Raw genomic sequence first — 20,262 nt, forward strand, 5'->3', positions numbered from 1 at the left:
TCCCCTCTGATAGGGCCCCGAGGGTAGCTGGTGTTGATGGTAAAGGGAGTGGGGGAGGGCAACCTGGAGGGAGGGGGTCAGCCCCCAGACACGGAAAGGGCAGCTCAGAAGGGAGGACGGGGCAGGAGGTTTGGACTGAGAACCTGTCAGTTTGCCCTCTGGCCCCCTGGTCCTTGGCCTTCCCCACCTCCCCTAAGCTTCCCCAGGGTTTCTACTAAGTGGAGCTGGTCCAGGGCCCCCTTGCTCACCCTTGCTCGCTGGGACTTGAGCTGTCCCCTTCGTGCCACCCTGCAGAGATCACTGGCCATGGGCGCTGGCCCTCACATGCCTGAAAGCTGGCAGAGATGGGGCTTGCTGGGTGGGCTGCATCTGGGTGAATGTCAGAGCCCACCCTTTGCCCGTGGGACCAGTTCTCAGAGGTGACCCACCAGCAGGCGCCCAAAACCACCGAGGGGGTGAGGCGATGGTGTCCTTTAGACACAAGAACCTCTGGAGACAGTCTGATCAAACATGTCCGTTTATTGTAATGCAAGCACAAGCTTATATAGACTGAGAAAGGGGAAGGCAGAGGGGCGTCTCCCGCTAGCCCCTCCCACCCAACCATGACACTAGAAGGCATGTCTGTCTGTCTGGACCCTCCAGTCAAGTCACAGGTCATGTACAACACACAGCTGGCAGCCTCAGGTTACAAGCAGGTGGGCTGCGAGTCGCGTGCAACGTGTCGGCTTGAAGGCATGCCTCAGATCACATTCACCACGTGTGGCTGTGCATGGCATTTGACTTCTTAGAGCTGCTTATCAAGAAAGTCCCCACACAGCTCGTCCAAGGACAGAGAAGAGAGACTGGGGTGCAGCCCACCGCTCTCGCTGCACGCCCGGTGGTCGGGCCAAGTTGAAATATCAGCTGGAATATTGTCAGGGGGCTCCCAAAACCATTCTCTGTGCGTTCCCCCAGAGACACGGTGTGCCAGGTGCCCGTGGCCTCGCACATAGGCCAAGCAGGCAGATTCAGGGCGATCTGAATCCAGGGACTTGATTCCAGGGAGGCACATGGCCGCTGCCTCCCTCCTTGGTGAGGCTGTGTGCTTAGTGGCTGGCATGCGTCGCTTCCCTCAAATAGTTTTCATTTAAAAACATTTTTTTTAAATCTATTTTTATGGGAAAGATAGATTTACAGACAGAAAGGAAGTGAAAGAAAGAGAAGAAACACCTGCCATCTCTTGGTTCACTTCCCAAGTGGCTGCAACCAGTTGGAGCTGAAATGATCCGAAGCCAGGAGCCAGGAACTTCTCCCAGGTCTCCCACATGGGTGCAGGGGCCCAAGGCTTTGGGCCATCCTCTACTGCTTTCCCAAGCCACAAGCAGGGAGCTGGATGGGAAGGGGAGCTGCTGGGATTAGAACCGGCGCCCATATGGGATCCTGGCACTTGCAGGGTGAGGATTTAGCCACTGAGCTATTGCCACCACCCTCCCGCCCTGCCCCAAGAGGAGTTCTTGCCTGCAGGGAAGCTTCAGGGCAGGCAAAGGGGGCAGGGCCCGGGTTGCCTTGCTCAGGCCAGGAGGAACGCTGGGAGACAGGCTAGCAGACACAGGCCCCTGGTCCCACCCATCCCCGAGTAAGGGGCAGGCAAGGTCCAGAGAGGTGGACCCCTCAGTCTGACATGGAGCTGGCTGCAGCTCTTTTGGTAAGTTCGAAAGTAAGAAGTTTGGTGGCTTGGCAGAAGGCATTGGGCCAGATAAACACATATTGACCCCCCTAACCGTAACACCTGCTTTTAGAGAAAGCTGGCCCCTGGGCCCGGCTGCAGGGGTGTGGCCAAGATAGTTACACCCCAGAGAGCTTGCCGGCTGCAGAGATCGCTGGGTCCCTGACCTGTAGCAGCTTCTGGTTTGGTGGCTCCAGGGCTAACACGTCTTCATCTCCCGGCAGATCCTGCTGAACTGGTCAGGTGGGAAAGCAGAGTCAGGCCGGTCCACCGCTGGTCTTTGCCGCCCCCGTCTGGTCACTCTTGAGAAGGACATGCTCTTGCGGTTTGCATCTGGATGGAAAGTACTGGGACTAAAAGCGTTTTCTTGTAAGTGTCCCAGTGCGGATGTGATGTTTCTTTGCGGGCTTCAAAGCTTCCTGTGAGAACAGCTGTTTGGCGTAGCAGTTAGGCTGCTGGTTGAGGTCCCATGCCCTATGGTGCCCCCGTCCCCGCTCCCTGCAGCAGGTGAAGTTAGCTCGGGGAGTCGTACCCTTGCCAACCACTTTGTCTGGACTCTGTGTTGTGGGCATCTGGGGAGTGAACCAACAACGGGTTGAAGATTCATTCTCTCTCTTCCCCTCCCTGTCTCTCAAATAAACGGATGAGAGGCGAGAACTCAGAGTGGCCCTGTTGCTTCTCTCCGCGTTGACTTTGTTTGGGGGCTGTCGTGGGGGCGTCCACCCGTGCAGGATCAACTACCATTGCATCTGTCACTTTTATAGATTATATTTGTGTTTGGTTATTTCTGGTATACCTTCCACTCCCCACCCCTCACAGCAGCCACGAGGGCAGTTTGACGAAATGTCAGTGAGTTGGAGGGGCAGAGTGAACTGTCTGGCTTTCCCGTGCGCCACCGCAGGGTTATAAACTGCTGCTTGTTGCTTGCTTTTTAGGATTTCTTTTTTTGCTTACTAGGCAGACAGAGAGCTCTTCCATCCACGGATTCACTTCCTAAATGCCTGCAACAGATAGGGCTGGGCCAGGCTGAAGCCAGGAGCCAGGAACTTTATCAGGGCCTCCTGTGTGAGCGCAAGCGCCCAAGGCTTTGGATCATTTTGCCAAACTCATCAACAGGGAGCTGGATGGGACGAGTTGCTGGGACACAGGTCGGTGCTCACATAGGATTCCGTCATCACAGCCAGCGGCTTGACATACTATGCGACGGTGCGATCTCTGCCTTCTCTTTTTAATGAACCTTCAGATCACTTGAAAAATATATCGGGGGGAGAGAGAGAGCACCCCCATTCGCTGCTTCACTCCTCAGATGTCTACCGTGTCCAGGCCTGGCCCCGACAGAAACTGGGGGGTGGGGAGGACTCCCTCGTGGGTGACCGCAGCCCAGTGGACTTGGGCCATCAGTGTTGCCTCTCGGGGTCCAGATTAGCAGGAAGCTGGGGTGCAGACCTGGACCTAGACACCATAACCCAGACACCCCACTGGTGACCTCCTCGCCAGGCCGGATGCCCACCTCCCCAGGCCAGTCTCCAGGCCAACTTCCCTCTCTTCGCTGAGGATTTTAGTTCTTCAGAAACCTTGGCTCGGTTAGGCGAGAGGAAGCCACGTTAAAGCCACAAACTCCCCGATGTCTGGCCTGGCGCCCCAGCCACAGGTCTAGCCAAGTTAACACAGGATTCCGCGGCCTGTCATTCACTCGCAGCAGAGGCTGTGCTCCAGGAGGTTCACGGTCCCCACAGACACCCCTCGGTTCAGGGGCCTCCTGAGGTCTCAACCCGTGAGTCTTGGGGATCCCCTGAGAGACACAGGTGGGAGAGGAAGATTGGTTCTAGAACCTTCACTCTTGATCACCATGTTTTTCTCCTGTGTCTGGGGTCTGCGTGCTCTCCGGGGTGTTGTGGTGGTCTCTCAGTCAGGAGGCTGAGTCTCTAAGGGGGAGAGGCCAGGTGGGGCATAGCAGAGAGAGAGAGAGAAAGAGAGAGAGAGAGAGGGAGAGAGAGAGAGACGTCTTCTCTCTGCTTCCCAACAGCTTGCAGCTTGGCTTGCTAGACCCATGGGCTCCCACAAGCACCAGGAGATGCCAGCTGAGCTCCGCAGCCATGAACACCTGGTTCTGGAACATTCTACTTCTAGAACCAGTGCTCCTTTCCTCCAGTTGGGTATCAGGTAGAGCTGAGCTAGCACCGGAGTTCCAGGAGCTGGGGTGGGGAAGGCTGGCCTGCTGGTAGGGTATGAGAGGAAATAAGGGAAGTGCCAGGGCAGAACAGGGGGACCCCTCCCCACAGTTCTGAGCTACACTATTAGGGAGTTCTGCTCTAAACAGGCTGAGGTTATTCTACAAGGACACCGGTGAGTATGTGGTTTTAAGACCAGAGTTTGTGGGGCTGGTGTGGTGGCTCAGCACGCTGATCTTCCACCTCCAAGTGCCGGCATTCCATATGGGGCCCGGTTCGAGTCCTGGCTGCTCCATTCCCATCTAGCTTCATGCTAACACACCTGGGAAAACAGCAGAGGATGGTCCAAGTGCTTGGGTCCTGCACCCACGTGGGAGACTCAGAGGAAGCTCCTGGCTCCTGACTTCAGACCTGTCTAGCCTCAAGCCATGGCAGCCAGTTGGGAAGTAAATCATGGGTGGAAGGCTTCTTTCTCTAACTCTACTCTTCAAATAAATAGATCAAAAATAAAGATTTTTTTTTAAAAAAAATACACCATTAAGAGGACCACACGCCATATGGGCTTGCAAATAAATTTCTACAGAGCTGGTTTAGAAGTAGATGCAAAGGAATGTAAATGTAGTTTCTGGTGACATTCCTTAAAATAAGTGGCAGGGTCGGCACTGTGGTGCAGTTGGCTCAGCCGCTGCCTGCGATGCCAGCATCTCACAGGGGCACTGGTTCGAATCCTGACTACTCCACTTCTCCCTCCAGCAACTGAGTCCAGCCTGCGGCTGGCGCAGACCGTTCCTTGGAGGCAGTGGCGATGGCTCATGTGATGGGGCTGCTGTTGCCCACGGGGGCGGCCTGGATTCAGCTCCTGGCTCCTAGCTGCAGCCCCGGCCCAGTCCTGGCTGCTGCAGGGCTTTGTGGAAGCGAATCAGCACATGGCAGCTCTGTGTTGCTCTCTCTACCTCCAAGTCACCATGGCAGGTGTTTTTTTTTGTTTGTTTTTTCGGGTTTTTTTGAACTTATTTATTTTTACTGGAAAATCAGATTTACAAAGAGAAGGAGATGCAGAGAAAAAGGTCTTCTATCTGCTGGTTCATTCCCCAAATGGCCACAGCAGCTGGAGCTGAGCTGTTCTGAAGCCAGGAGCCAGGAACTTCTTCCAGGTCTCCCATGCAAGTGCAGGATCCCAAGGCTTTGGGCAATCCTCTACTGCTTTCCCAGGCCACAAACAGGGAGCTGGATGGGAAGTGGAGCAGCTGGGATACAAACCAGTGGCCAAATGGGATCCTGGCAGATGCAAGGTGAGGATTTTGAGCACTAGGCTAACATACCGGACCCCAGAGGAGCTTTGAAGGGTCCAGGTGCCCTGTTTGCATCTCAGGCTGTTTGCCTCGGAGTTTCTAGAGGTTCGTTAGAACTCTGCTATGGCAAGCGCACCTTGGTGGCAGTGCTCCAGGGTCTTGGGTCAGAGGCCCCAGGCTTGCGCATGCGTCAGAATCATCCATGGACGGCTTCGCCCACTGTCGGAATTTCCAACTTGGCCCAGTTGAATTTCTGACAAATTTTTCAGTGCTGCTGTTGCTACTGATCTGGAATCGTGGTTTTTTTTTTTTCAATATTTAATGATTTATTTGTATTTGAAAGGAAGATCTGCTAGGTGAGAGGCTGGGAGCCAGTGGCTGGAACTGCCACCTGCTGCTTCTCAGGGTCTGAGTTAACTGGAACGCCGGAAGTGGAGGCCAACCTTGAACTCAGGCAGTCTGACGAGGATTGCAGACAACCCAGTGGCATTTGTTTATTTGAAAGGCAATCACACACACACACACACACACACAGAAAGAGAGAGAGAGCGCTTCCATGTTCTATTTCATTCCCCAAATGGTCACAAAGTCTGGATCTGGGCCAGGTCCAAAGCAGGAGCCTGGCGCCATCTGGGTTTCTCACCTGAGTGTAGGGGCCCAAACACGTGGGCCATCTTCCACGGTCCTCCTAGCTGCGTTAGCGGGAGGCTGGATTGCACATGGAGCAGCTGGGACTTGAACCGGTGTCCATATGGGATGCCGATGTTGCAGGTGGTAGCTTAACCCCCTGAGCCTCTAAGTTACTGTGCCGAAAGCCTGCTCCTGGAAGGAAGCAGTTTAAATGTGCTGCCCTGGCTTTGTAGGGGAAGTGGTGTCCTTGCCCAGCCTGGGCTGCAGTCAGCGGGAAGGGGAGCGCCCTTCCCGGTTTCCAAGACTGCTCCCCTAGATCCTTGGGGCACTCTGACACTCAGGGCTGTCTCTAGCAGGGGCCCACCCCTGAGCTTGCGCAGCCCATCCCCGCCACCCCAGGAGGAGATACTAATTCCTGTCTGCAGAGGGGCAGAGAGAGCTTCCTGTGACAGCAAAACCATGATGACCCGAAATGCAGGGATTGAGGATTCCATTCTTGGGGACAGAACTCCAGGACCCCGTCCTCACCCCTAGAGATCTCGCCCCCAGCGCTGACATGGCAGATGGCAGGGTCCCAGGTGCAGCACAGTGGGGATGTGGGGCCAGGTGCGGTGGTATAGGTGACCTGTTACCCAGGCCACCTCGTGTCCCGGATGCCCTCGCGTGCCGTGGGACAGGACAAAGAGCGTCACGCTGGAATTAGGTGAAGGACGCTGCAGCTGCTGTGGCCGGGACACCTTAACGAGGTGGCTGTTTTAGCTTCCTCTCTGAGTGTAACTGCTGAAGTTCTAGGAGCTTTTGCCATCTCCCTTCAGGCTTGAAACCAAATGTCTGCGGGACAGGTTTAGAGGAAGAAGTGAAAGAGCATAAAGGTAGTTTGTGGTAGCATTCCTTTAAATATCCTGCAGAAGCTAGTATCATGGTGCGCCGGGCTAAGCCACCGCCCGCGCCATCAACATCTCATACAGGCACTGGTTCGAGTCCTGGCTATTCCACTTCCCATCCAGCTCCCTGCAAATGTGCCTGGGAAAGCAGCAGAGGATGGCCCGTGTCCTTAGGCCCCTGGACCCATACGGACATTTCAGATGAAGCTCTAAGGTCCTACCGTTGGCCCAGCTAGGCCCCAGCTGTTGCGACCATTTGGAAAGTAAGTGAACTAGCAGGTGAAAGATCTCTTTTTGTCTTTGTGTGTATAATTCTGCCTTTCAAATAAACAATAGAAATCTTTACAGAAAGAACTGACAGCATGATGTAAGCACGAATGATGATGGGAAATTGTCAGGCTCAGCTTGGTCCAAATTCCGCAGAGCAGGGCAGGGTTTACTGACACAGAAAGGCTGAGTCAGAAGGATGCAGGCTGCCTGCCGGAGGGAACCATGGCCATGGAGGTAGATACACTCACCCTGGTTACACCTTCCTGGCCCTCGGCAGCCTGCCAGACGCCAATCCCAGCTCCCAAGGTGGGATCTTTTTCTACAAGACCTTGTAGTTTTCTAGAAGACTATCCCAGTCTGGGTTTTTTTTGCCTGCCTGGGCCACCCCTGGGGGAAAAGCAATGGGCACTGCTGGGGATTCGTGGCAGGCTGACCTACAACCCTGGGTGGGGCAGCGGGAAAGTCAGGGCTCAGGAAAATACAGACCCCTGTGCCTCACCCCATCCAGGGACTGGGTGCAAAAGCTGTAAAGTTTTCTGAAGACGGTAGGGCATGCTGTAACAGCCTCTGTTCTCTGGGGTCTCCTTGAGGGTGTAGCCAGCTGGTTGCGTGCTGACTGCTACCTTAAGGTGGACAGGAGCGGGATGGCAAGCAAGGTCAGTGGGGAAGGATCGTGCCTGCAAGGAGTGTTTTTCTTTTCCTTCTCTGCTTTTCTCTTGTCGAAGAGAAACTGAGGCGTTTCCAGCAAGCTCAAGGATCCGGAGTTTGTCACTAGCAGACCTGCCCTAGAGGAGATGGTGAAACAGTGAGTGCTTGGGGCTCACAGGAGGCCACCAGAGAGGGACTCTAACAAAGGACACCAGGGAGGCCAGGAGAAAAGCTGCGGGCGGGCAGGCATTTGGGGCAGTGGGTCATCACCACCCAGGATGCCCGCGGCCCATGTCCAGGGTCTGTTTCAAACCCCAGCTTCTCTACTTCCCATCCAGCTCCCTGCTGATGTGCCTGGGAAGAGCTTGGGTCCCTTCACCACCATGGGAGGCTCTGGACGGAGTTCTGGCTCCTGGCTTCAGCCTGGCCAGACCTGCCTGTCGCAGGCATTTGGGGCGTATGCTAATAGATGGAAGATTCTCTCTCTCTCTCTCTCTCTCTCTGCCTTTTAAATAAAATGAAAACAAAAAAAAAGGAATACAAACTTCTGTGGGTTATTTTTTTCTTCCTAGTGTCTTTTGAACCACAAAATTTTAATTTGATAAAAGCACCCTTTCTCTTTTTGGCTCGTGCTGCTTGCACTGTTGGTGTCCTCAGAAACCAAGGTCAATCCAAAGTCATGAGGAGGTAACTCTGGGTTTTCTTTGGAGATTTTCAACTTCTGGCTTTTAAGTATAGCTCCTTCATCTCTCTCTATTTCAATTTTGGATTTATGTGAGGGAGGGCTGACCTTCACTTTTTGTGCATATGGGTCCCCCAATCGGTGGGAGAATAATAAGCCTTATGCAGCAGACAAGGTGGAATTGCTCAGCACGGAACAGGAATGAACCATCCAGTGGAACCTTGAATGCTGGTTGCTAAATGACTGGTTTGTTACTAAGGGGCTGGTCTGACAAGATTGCCTGCTGCGACATTCTGGGAGAGTAATGTGGCGGTGAGGGGTGGGGTGCTCGGAACTGAACTGGCCGAGTACAGGGGATTTTTAGGACCTTGGAATTCCTCTGTATGAAGCTGTCATGGCAGGTGCACGCCATCATACAAGGGGACTTCACATGGTCAAGGATGGCTAAGGAGAAGCGGAATTAAAGCATTAAGTTTAATTGTGTGCAAAAAGTTTGGAAAGTCACGTGCAGTTTTTTCCCTCTCTTTTAACGATTTGTTTATTGATTTGAAAGGCATTGTTTGAGAGAAGGAGAGAGAGAGAGAGAGAGAGATCTTTCAATTGCAGGTAATGTCTTTGTATTGCTCATTTTCTGTACCCATTTGAAAACCCTGTGAATGTTCGATGCCATGAGCCTAGGTCAAGTGTGGACCGCAGGTGACCATGTTGTGTCAGTACAGGCTCATCAGCTGGGACAGCTGTGTCACACCACTGGGGACATTGACAAGGGAGCGAGCTCTGCACGCTGGGGACGTGGTGTGCATTCGAGGGGTAGCTCTGCAGAAAGCTCTAGTTTCCTGTGGCCTGGATTCTGTATTTGGACTTTGCAACTTTAACCCTGGGGACCAGAACTGAGCTGGTTATCTTGACCAGCTGGGTGCAGGTGACTGACTGGGTGGCTCATGCACTGGTGTATAAATGAGTGAATGACAAAATGGCCAAAACACAACATGCCCCAGCTGAGCTGCTGCCACCTACCCAAGGCAAGGGAGAGAGTGGAGCCCACGGGAGTGGCTGCTGGAGCCAAAGCTGACCCCACTGAATCAGAGCTGGGATGTGCGTGAGAGTGGGTGGAAGGCGCTGTGTGCCCCGTCTGGGGCTAGCTAAGGAAACAGCAAGGGCCAGGTCTCTGTGCAGTCGGAAGTGGTGGGCTATTTTGTGTGGTGGGCCTTGCTGTACTTTCTTCTGAAGTATCGTTGGATCAGCCTCAGCAGGTGTGAACAGCCGGCTACTCGGTCTTCTTTTTAATTATTTGTTGGAAAAACAAAGCATTGGAACTCCATCCCGGTCTCCCAGGGGAGTAGCAGCTGTCCAAGCACACAGGCCACCTTCAACTGCTTCCCCACGTGTGCTAGCAGAGAGCTGGGCTGGAAGTGGAGCAGCCGGGACTCACGCCAGAAACATGGGACATAGCGATGCAAAAACTCGCTGTCCCACAATGCTGGCCTCCGTTTCATCTTCCAAAAAAATAATGGGGGCTCTTTTATAAATTGCCACAAATTTGCTCCACCGTCCCTGATGACCCCATCTGCTTGGGAGGCAACCTGTTTTGTTCCATAGATGCACAACCAGGACCCCCTCGGTGGTGTGTGGTTCTGGGGTCTTGTGTGGTTTACAGCCGTCTTCTGCTTTTTATCGGAACCTCCTTGGTGGCCATCCTGGGGCCAGGCATGCCCTGCACGAACTTCCCACGCCTTCCTGGCCTTTTGCTTTCCCATTCGATCCATCTGGGCCATCGCACAGGACCCCTGCTGCTCAGTGACTGTCATCTGGACACCATGCGGGTGACACTCTTCTTTATTATTATTAATAACATTGTATTATGTGATACAGTTTTATAGGTGCTGGGATTCCCCCAACCCCTCCCACTATCCTCCCCCCATGGTGGATTCCTCCACCTTGTTGTGTAACCACAGTTCAAGTTCAGTTGAGATTCCTTCATTGTAAGCATATACCAAGCATAGAGTCCAGCATCTTATTGTCCGGATAAGTGCCCTCTTCTGCCACGTGCCTGGTGACCCACAACATGTCTCCAATGACAAAATGTAAATGTTTCTGAATGCTTGTAACCCTAACCAACTCTAACCCTAGATCGATGGGTTATATTATTTGATTAGGAAGTAACTTGACCCCAAATACCTTCTATATTTGCTTATGATATTGTATTTGATTTCTAAAAGCAGAGGTATTGCTGTCATAGCTGTAAGCCAAACTCGTAAATGTGTTAAGACATTCTTAGGTTCTCTATCTCTGTATCTATCATGTCCTGATAATCTGAAGGTTAATCTAAATTGTCATGCTTTCAATTTAGAATATTCTAGAAAAATAACTACTTTTAGCCCAATGTTTTAAATTTCATGACTAGCGCTTTGATGAAGAGTAATACATATCACACACGTTTAAAAAACACACTTTTCAAGTTCTTTCCTACAAGTATAAAATACTTAGTATCTAAGTCCAGCTCAGATGTGAGAGATCAATATTTAACACAGGATGTTCTGTGTTATATTACGTTCAAAACGCAATGACAACATTTAGTATTTGTCAATACATTAAAAAAAAGATTTATTTATTTTTGTTGGAATGGCAAATATACAGAGAGAAAGAGAGACAGAAAGATCTTCCATTTATGGGTTCATTCCCCAAATGGCTACAACAGCTGGAGCTGAGTCCATCCGAAGCTAGTAGCCAGGAGCTTCTTCCGGGTCTCCCAAGCAGGTGCAGGAGACTGCTTTCCATCCTTGACTGCTTTCCCAGGCCACAGGCAGGGAGCTGGATGGGAAGAAGAGCAGCCAGGACATGAACTGGCATCCATATGGGATGTTGGTGCTTGAAGGCTGAGGATTAGCCATTGAGCAATCATGCCAGTCCCTTGTCAATACACTTTTACAGAAGTCAATTCTAAATCGCTACAAATAAATGAATCGCCGGTGATCTGAACAGTGGCACGTAGGGAGCCTCATGAGAACAACAGGTCCTGGAGGCAGACAGTCACAGAACTGAAAGAAATTATTTATGTTGGAGGCAGAGAGAAAGGTTTCTTTCTGCTGGTTTACTCCCCAGATGCCTGCAACAGGTGGAACTGGGGCAGAAATGGAAGCGCTGAGGATCCATCAGGTCTCCCCGTGGGTAGCAGGGGTCCAAGTACTTGAACCATCACTCCTGTTTCCAGGGTCTGTTTTAGCAGGAAGCTGGGATCGGGGGCCAGAGCTAACACTGAATCCAGGCACTCCGAGTGGCAAACTCCGAGTGGGTTCTCAAATAACTCCAACCTCTTCCTCTTCTTCGTCCTCTTCTTGATCTCTGTCCTCATCAACCTATTAAAGATTTGTTTATTTGAAAGACAGAGTTACAAAGAAAGACAGACAGACAGAGACATCTTCCATCACTGATTCGTTCCCTAAATGGTCACTACAGCTGGGGCTGGGACAGGCAAAGCCAGGAGCCAGGAATTCCATCCTCCTCTGCTTTTCCAGACCATTATCAGAGAGCAGGTTGGAAGTGAAGCAGCCAGGATACAAACGCGCTCACACGGGATGCCAGCATCACAGTGGAGGCTTAAACCAACTTGTTCATCACTAGGCCAAACGCACCCAACAGAGATGGATGCTTCTGTAGCCGTCTCCATGATGTGCATCCTTGGCGTGCCTAACGTGTATCTTCTGGTACTCACCATCGAAGCACTCACCATCGTGGGTAACAGAAACCTAGGACCCAGAGCAGAGCAGGTGCACAGGAGGCCTGGGAAGTATCTGCAGAATGGATGCAAGAGGAAGAGACCCAAACTGAGAGACAGTAACTCGCTCGCCTGGCGGAAGAGCAGGGACAGAGCTAGGACAGCAAGCTGAGTGTACCAGCTCGTTTGTCCCTTTCACACCCTCAGTGGCCACCATGAGGAGGGGAGTCAGGTGATTCAAGGCCCTGGACATTAGACCCAAAAGGTGAGTTTCATGGAAAGAGCCAGGCAAGTCGGCTGTGCCGAGGGCTGGGGTGTCCTGGGTGCTGGTTGGGTGCTGGTCCTGGTAGGTTGGTGTGGTTGCCCACCCAAGGACACTGTTCCCAGTGAACTTGGCTGTGGACAGCTGAGGGACCCAGTTGGTGTTCCAGGAGGAACTGTTCATCAGGTGGATGGACTCAGTTAATAGGGGATGGGTGTGTCCACGTTGGGGCATTTAGAGACAGCTTCCGGGACTAGGAAGGTCCTGGGAAGGGCATGGTGAAGAAGCTGGGTCCTTCTCCCTTCTGCTCTCTGCCAGGGGGTGGAGCTGCTCTGCCGGGGCGGTCAGGTGGGGTCTGGGATGGTATTTCAGTGGTTGAGGGTGGCTGGGGTAGGGACACCAAGCAAACCAGACCATGCTCTTAGAGAAGAGCATCCCAGCCCTCAGCCCGCCAAGGACACAAGGGGAAGGAAGCCGGGGGTGGGAACAGGAGATTCCAGGGAGGTCCTGGGAGTGTGGGGACAATGCAGATGGAAGGCAGATTGGCAGAGCAGGAGGCTTCCCGCTGAGGGTGGACCGGCAGAATCTGATGACAACAGAAGGTAAGAATGGATGGTGTGGGCCCAGCATGGTAGCCTAGTGGCTAAAGTCCTCACCTGGCAGGCTCACGATCCCATATGGGTGCCAGTTAGTGTCACATTGGCCCTGCTTCCTGTCCAGCTCCCTGCTTGTGGTCTGGCAAAGCAGTGAGGATGGCCCAAAGCCTTGGGCCCCTGCACTCGCGTGGGAGACCCAGAAGAAGCTCCTGACTCCTGGCTTAGGATCAGCTCAGCTCTGGCAATTGTGGCCATTTGAGGAGTGGACGGAAGATCTTCCTCTCTGTTTCTCCTGCTCTCTGTGTATCTGACTTTCCAATAAACATAAATCAATCTTTTTTTTTTTAAAAAAAATGGATGACATGGTGGGCAGAAGGAAGCTGCCCCAACACATACATGGCTTCCAAGCCCCTGAATTTCCACAGGCCTTGTCCCTTGTAAGTCTGCCCGGGGGTGGGGGGCATAAGCCGGAGCCCCGAATTTGCCAGCTCAACTTCGCCCAGTGCCTACTGTGTACCTTGGGACCTCAGTGTGTTCATCTGTAGAGTGGGGAGAGTTATCAACAATCAAGAATGGCGAGGGGATTTGATGACAGCATGATGGGAAAGGGCCTCGGAGCGGTGGCCCACGGGAACATTGTTGGGCTAGAAAGGAGGGTTCTTGAGGGGCAAGAGCACAGGAGTTCCTCTCTGCTTTCCCCGCCCCCAGGCCTCTCGAGAGACATCGGGGGTGGGGGTGTGGTCAGTGTCACCCAGCACACAGCTGTGGTTGAACCTCGCAGGCTCAGGGGCAGCCCACAGCGGAACACCTGGGCAGCCCCAGAGTTGCTTCATGCGCCCGGGCGCAGAACTGCCGGGCCAACAGCTCGTGTTCTTTGTCATGTCAAAGATGACTCATTAGGTGGACACGGGCTGGGCTGATTAATCTCACTTAAGCACATGTCTTGCGTCTCCCGGAAGGGTTGCTGGGAGTGTTCATTTCTGCTATAGCAGGAATAAAACCGCGGGCAAATCTCCAGGGCGTGCTGCATACCGCACGCTCCCCGTCTCTTTGCCCCCCTCCCTCCCCACACATTAATTTTCTTCAAATGACGCCAAGGGACCAATATGTTGCTCCTACACCTTGGCTTTGATGAAACTTTGGCTTTCATTTCCGATCATCTGTGCCAAAGGCTCTAGCTTGCATTCGTGAGACCTGCGGGGAACTTCCAAATTGCATCTGCTTCGGAAACTTGCTGAGCCCAGTGATCTTGCTCGAGGCCTGTATCCGTCAGGAGTCGGCGTGTACCACTCGGGCCCCGACCCCCCAGCTGTCATCCGTGATGAGGAACTTCAATTTGGGGACAGAAGCTGTGAGCCTGTGATGTTCATTGTCAGGGAACACTCTTCTGTCGAGCTGGGCCTGGTGTCCAGGACCATTTGCTGAGTTCTGCACTGTCGCCCCCTACCCCTGCCGGTGTCACTTCTGTGTTTCTCCTATGTGGAACACATCGCTGTCAGGAAAATGCCACAGGTCCTGGGTGGCATAAATCATAAAACTGATTTAGTTATTTGAGAGGCAGAATGACAGGGAGGAGGAGAGAGAGGGCTTCCACTTGCTGATTCCCCAAGGCCAGGAGCCTGGAAAGCACGGCATCTGGCACACAAATCCACGCTCGTGTGCTGGGAGTGCAGGTGTTGGCTTAACCTGCCGTGACCCAGTGCCAGCCCCGAGCCTCACTTTGGAACAATGTGTTACCCACGCAACACAGTAGCCGTTAGTCTGCTGAGCAAGGCAGGCCAGGCTGGCATGATCGGGGCCATCGAAGGGAGGTGGCAGAGGGAGCACTTCCCCAGGAGACGTGGAGTCGGATATGTGCTCCCTGGATCTGGATTCTGGAGACCTCCTCTCGGCGGGCACCAGGTCCCCAGGACGCTGCGAGGGAGGCCGGTGTCCAGTTCACCTTGGAAGTTCCCATTGCGGTGCTCTGCAGGAGCCTAGGAATCGCTGTTTAGCACCAACACCAACGATTCTAACAGCCGCCACTGGCGCACAGCTCTGTGCCAGCCCCGGTCCTGAGAGTTGCACAAACAGGCATGCTTGGCGTTGAGTCTCTCCACTGGCCCACGGTGAGAGGGCAGAGTGCACTCAATGGCTCCCCTACTTCCTAGTTTACATTTTGATCTGGTGGCATGTGGTCAGGGCCTCTCCAGGATGGCGCGTCAGCAGCACCATGATCCTCCATGATCACAGAGAGAAGAGATCCACACTGTACAGCGTGCCTTGCTCTTACATGGGGTATGTGCTGGGCCCGGCTTCATGGGCGTTTTTCTGATCTACAGCAGCTGGGACATGAAATGGTGCCCACATAGGATGCCAGTGCTTTACACCACTATGCCACAACACTGGCCACACAGTAGTCATTATTTATGTTAAACGATGTGTGTGTGTGTGTGTGTATTTTTAAAGATTTATTTATTTTTATTGGAAAGTCAGATATACAGAGAGGAGGAGAGTCAGAGAGGAAGATCTTCCATCCACTGATTCACTCCCCAAATTGCCAATGGACAGAGCTGAACCAAACCGAACCTAGGAGCCCGGAGCCTCCTCTGGGTCTCCCACGTGGGCGCAGGGTGCCAAAGCTTTGGGTCGCCCTCCACTGCTTTCCCAGGTCACAGGCAGGGAGCTGGATGGGAATTGGGGTGGTGGGATTAGAACCAACGCCCGTAGGGAATCTTGGGTGCTCAAGGTGAGGACTTTAATGGCTAGGCTACCATGCTGGGCCCAAGGATTTATATTTTATTTACTTGAAAGTTACAGAGAGGTGGAGGGAGAGAGAGGGAAAAAAGCTCTGCCATTCATTGCTTCACTCCCCAAATGGCCACAACAGTGGCCAATGCTATGTTTGGTGGAAGCCAGGAGCCAGGAGATTCTTCTGGGTCCCCCACATGGATGTAGGGGCCCAAGGACTTAGACCGTCTTCTGCTGCTTTCATATGCGCATTAACAGGGAGCTGAAGTGGAAATGGAGAAGCCGGGAAATGAACCAGAAGCCATATTGGGTGCTGGCGTTGCAGGGGATGGCTTAACCCACTATGCCACACTAATAGCCTGCAAGTGGGACCTTTTGCGGTGTTTAGGTCACTAGGGCCCTACTTTCATGGATGGAGTGGGTTTGTGCAAAACCAGTTTGGTCTCTCTCGTTCTTTGGCCTTCTGCCATGGGATGATGCGGCAGTAGAGCCCTGGTTGACGACTTCCTCCGGCCCGGGCTTCGCCAAAACCTTAAGAAGAAAACGCACCCTTCCTCCTCGCAGAAGAACCCCAGCCTGAGGGACTGCCCAGAGAACTGGCCGACTTCCTGCGGGAGTCGTTAATCAGAAGCACCAGGAGCACCCACACTGGGCTCCGGGAACTTGCAAATTGTGCCCGGGTGGAGCGGGAGCTCCGGGCGTGCACGCGTTTCTGCTGCCCTCACACTTCTGCTGAAACGCATCACTCGCGGGGTGACACTTTCATTATCTGCGGCTTGGAGCCTTGGAGAGCCAGGCGGCCGGACTGGTCTCCGCTCGCTTGTTCATTAGTTTTAATTAGACGCTCTGATTTTATTTGTGCTGCCACAAACTGATTAACAGCCTGGCAGCACACAGCACACTCATCTTGCAAAGGGCTGCGAGGGGGTTGGTGGGTGTCTTTAAGCGTGACCCTCACAGAAGCGAGGTGGGGGCAGTGGGCAGGATTTCCTGCCGGGTAGAAGGAGGCAACGGTTTGGAACCTGGCTGCTGTGTGCAACTGTGGGACACTGAGCTCAGGGGCGCCAAGGACTAGTGCATGCAATGATGATATTTCTTTCCTTTAAAAAAATATTTATTTTTATTAGAAAGGCAGCTTTACAGAGAGAAGGAGAAACAGAGAAAAATGTTCCATCTGCTGATTCAATCCCCAAGTATTCACAATGGCCAGTGCTGGGCCAATCTGAAGCCAGGAGTCAGGAGCTTCTTCCAGGTCTCCCACGTGGGTGCAGGGTCCCAAGGCTTTGGGCCGTCCTCCTCTGATTTCCCAGGTCACAAGCAGGGAGCTGGATGGGAAGTGGAGCAGCTGGGGTATCAACTGGTATCCATATGGGATCCTGGTGCTTGTAAGGGGAGGATTAGCCAATTGAGTCATCATGCTGGGCCTGTGACTGCATTTCTTTATCTGAAGTCATGGGAGAGGGAACAGGGCTGGACATGAGACCACACACATCACTCTGGGTCCCCAGAGGGCCAAGAGACGAAGGTCCTCAATTAGTGAGCGACAAGGACATGGCACCAGTTAGTTACCAGTCTGGATTGTTCTGTAAAGTACTGAACAGGCAGCCAGGAAGTCTCCAGACAGCCTGAGGGGTGGATATGAGAAAGCTTAAATACATGCTGGAACTCGGAGGGGGGCATTGTGGCATTGTGGGTTAAGCCAACATATGGGTTGCTGGAGTACCATATAAGAATGCTGGTTCAAGTCTTGGCTGCCCCACTTCCAATCCAGCTTCCTGCTAATGTGCATGGGAGGGCAGCAGAAGATGGCCCATGTGCTTGGGCCCCTGCTACCCACATGAGAAATCTGGATGCAAGGTCTGAATGACTGGGCTAACCCTGACTGTTGTAGCTACATAAAGACTGACCCAGTGGAAGGAAGATGCCTCCCTCTTTTTTAAATAAATAAACATATATTTTTTTAAATTCTGGAGTTTGAGTTAAACTATGGAGGACTCATTGGCTATCAGCAGACTGACAACTTGAAGGGTGGGACATGAGCCAGGACTCAAACCTTTATCCCGCTACTGGGTGACCACCAGGCACGTGCAAGAGGGGAAAACTTGAAGCAGAGATTGTAACAGACCAAACCCAGCAGCCTGAATCTGGTAATGCACAAATGTGACTCCTCTCCCCTTTCCAGAACCACTACCACCAATTTCACCTTTTTAGATCTTTTCCAGAAAAGTAGGGAGGACAGAAAACCAGGACTCCCCTCCCCCAGATGCTAACCTAGATCCCACCTGCTAAGTCTGTCCGGTGCTCTGACATGGCGTGAAAGTTCTTGGCCCTCCCAGGCCAACCTCCAGCTTCCCTGGGTGACGCGATCCCTGCCTGGGAGATGGGGGGACGGCCACGTGGCCTGTGCTCTCTGCCCCAGGTCCTCTCTCTCCTCCTCTTCCTTGTCCATTTGATGGTCTGGTGTGTGTGCCCACGCGTGGACCGCTCGCTGTGAGTAGGAACAGCAGAGAGAGGCTCTCTGTTTGCTGGCTTGTTGCTGCATCTCCTTTGCCTGAGGTCGGTGACATCTTTGGAGACCTGCAAGTCTACACCTGCACGTGTGACAGCATGGGGACTTCCCAGAAACACCTCCCCCCACCCCGCCCAATACCTGTGTGTCAATGGTAGGTCTTCTCCTGAACCCTGGGCCTAGAATGAAAGTATCTGGCTGTCTTTCACATGCTTGGTCTTGACCCTGGCCTTGACAGCTTTCCGTGTCACTGATCAGCTAGCTGTTGCTTGCCGCTGAACAGGAACTTCCCAAACACGCCTCAATAATGACCAATATTTGTTAGCCACACAAGTTTGAGTCAGCTAGGAATTTCTGGCTAAACTAAAGGTTCAGCTCTGGCTGGCCGGTCTAGGATGGTCTCGGAGATGATTTTTTTTTTTTATAATGATTCATTTTATTTTATCTGAAAGTGTTACCGGGACAGAGAAATTTTCAAACCATTGGTTCGCTCCCCAGATGGCTGCATTGGCCAGGGAGAACACAGGCTGAAGGCAGGAGCATCCAGGGCTCCTGTGTGGGTGGCAGGAGGCAGAGTCACTTAAGCCTTGGGACCCGCACCTGCGTGGGAAACTGGACGAAGCTCCTGGCTCCTCGCTTCAGATCAACTCAGCTCTGGCCATTTTCTCACTTTCTCACTTTCACATTCGCTGGTGTGGGCCTGGTGCAGTACCTAGCGGCTAAATCCTTGTTTTGCATACACCAGGATCCTATATGGACCCTGGTTCATATCCCAGATGTTTCTTTTTTCTTTTAAAAAGATTTATTTATTTATTTTTTATTGGAATGGCTGATGTACAGAGAGGAGGAGAAACAGAAAGGAAAATCTTCCATTCGATGGTTCACTCCCCAAGCAGCCACAATGGCTGAACCTGAGCTGATCTGAAGCCAGGAGTCAGAAGCCTCTTCCTGGTTTCCCACAGAGGTGCAGGGTCCCAAGGCTTTGGGCCATCCTCCACTGCTTTCCCAGGTCACAAGCAGGGAGCTGGATGGGAAGTGAAGCTGCTGGGATTAGAACTGGCGCCCATATGGGATCCCGGGCGTGTAAGGCAAGGATTTTAACCACTATGCTATCGTGCTGGGCCCTATCCTAGATGTTTCACTTCCCATCCAGCTCCCTGCTTGTGGCCTGCGAAAGCAGTTGAGGGCAGCCCAAAGCCTTGGGACCTTGCACTGCGTGGGAGATCTGGAAGAGGATCCAGGCTCCTGGCTTTAGATTGGTTCAGCTCCAGCCATTGAGGCTGCTTGGGAAAGAATCAATCTGTCTTTCTAATAAAAACAAATAAATCCTTAAGAAGAGAAAAAAAAAAAACCATAGTAAATTCAAATGGCCAATAGACATATGAAAAAATGCTCAGGTTCCCTGGCTATCAGGGAAATACAAATGAAAACCTGAAAACCACACCTAAAAACAAAAAACAAACAAACAACACCACACTTAATTCCAATGAGACTAACCTACATTCAGAACTCCACTAACAACACCTGCTGGTGTGAATGGGAGGAGAAGGTACCCACTGCTGGCGAGAATTCAGGCTAGTACAAACGCCATGCCAGTCAGTTCAAGACTGCCAAGAGAACTGAAAATTGACCCGCTGCATGACCCAGCTATCCCACTTCTGGGAATATATCAGATGACATGAAGTCTGCAGATGAGAAAGCGATCTGCCAGCCTACGTTTACAGCAGCACAGTCTACAATAGCAAAGCCAAGGGAACGACCCAGATGCTGCTACAAGAGGAGTGGGTAAAGAAACTGTGGTACATCTACTCCGTGGAATACTACTCAGCCATGAACAAGAATGAAATTCTACCATTTGCAACCAAATGGTCCCAACGAGAGACCATCATGCTCAGTGAAATAAGACAATCCCAAAAGGACAAACATATATTTTTTTCTGACATAAAGCAATCTTCATGAAAAATATCAACAGCCTTTTCAATACTGTTTTTTGCTCCATCTCCTGGGTTTTTATATTTTTATTTTTATTTTTCATTCCTTCAAAAATTTTTTCTTATTTTTTTTTCACTGAATCATAGGTCATACAATAGCATTCTTTGCTTTAAGATTTTTGACTTTTTTTTTTCATTTCTTCAGTGACACAGTGGTCATTCAATACTTCAACTTCA

The sequence above is a fragment of the Ochotona curzoniae genome, unplaced genomic scaffold, assembly GCF_017591425.1.
Source record: "Ochotona curzoniae isolate NIBS_2020 unplaced genomic scaffold, NIBS_Ocur_1.0 scaffold_4763, whole genome shotgun sequence".
NCBI classification, from domain to species: Eukaryota; Metazoa; Chordata; class Mammalia; order Lagomorpha; family Ochotonidae; genus Ochotona; species Ochotona curzoniae.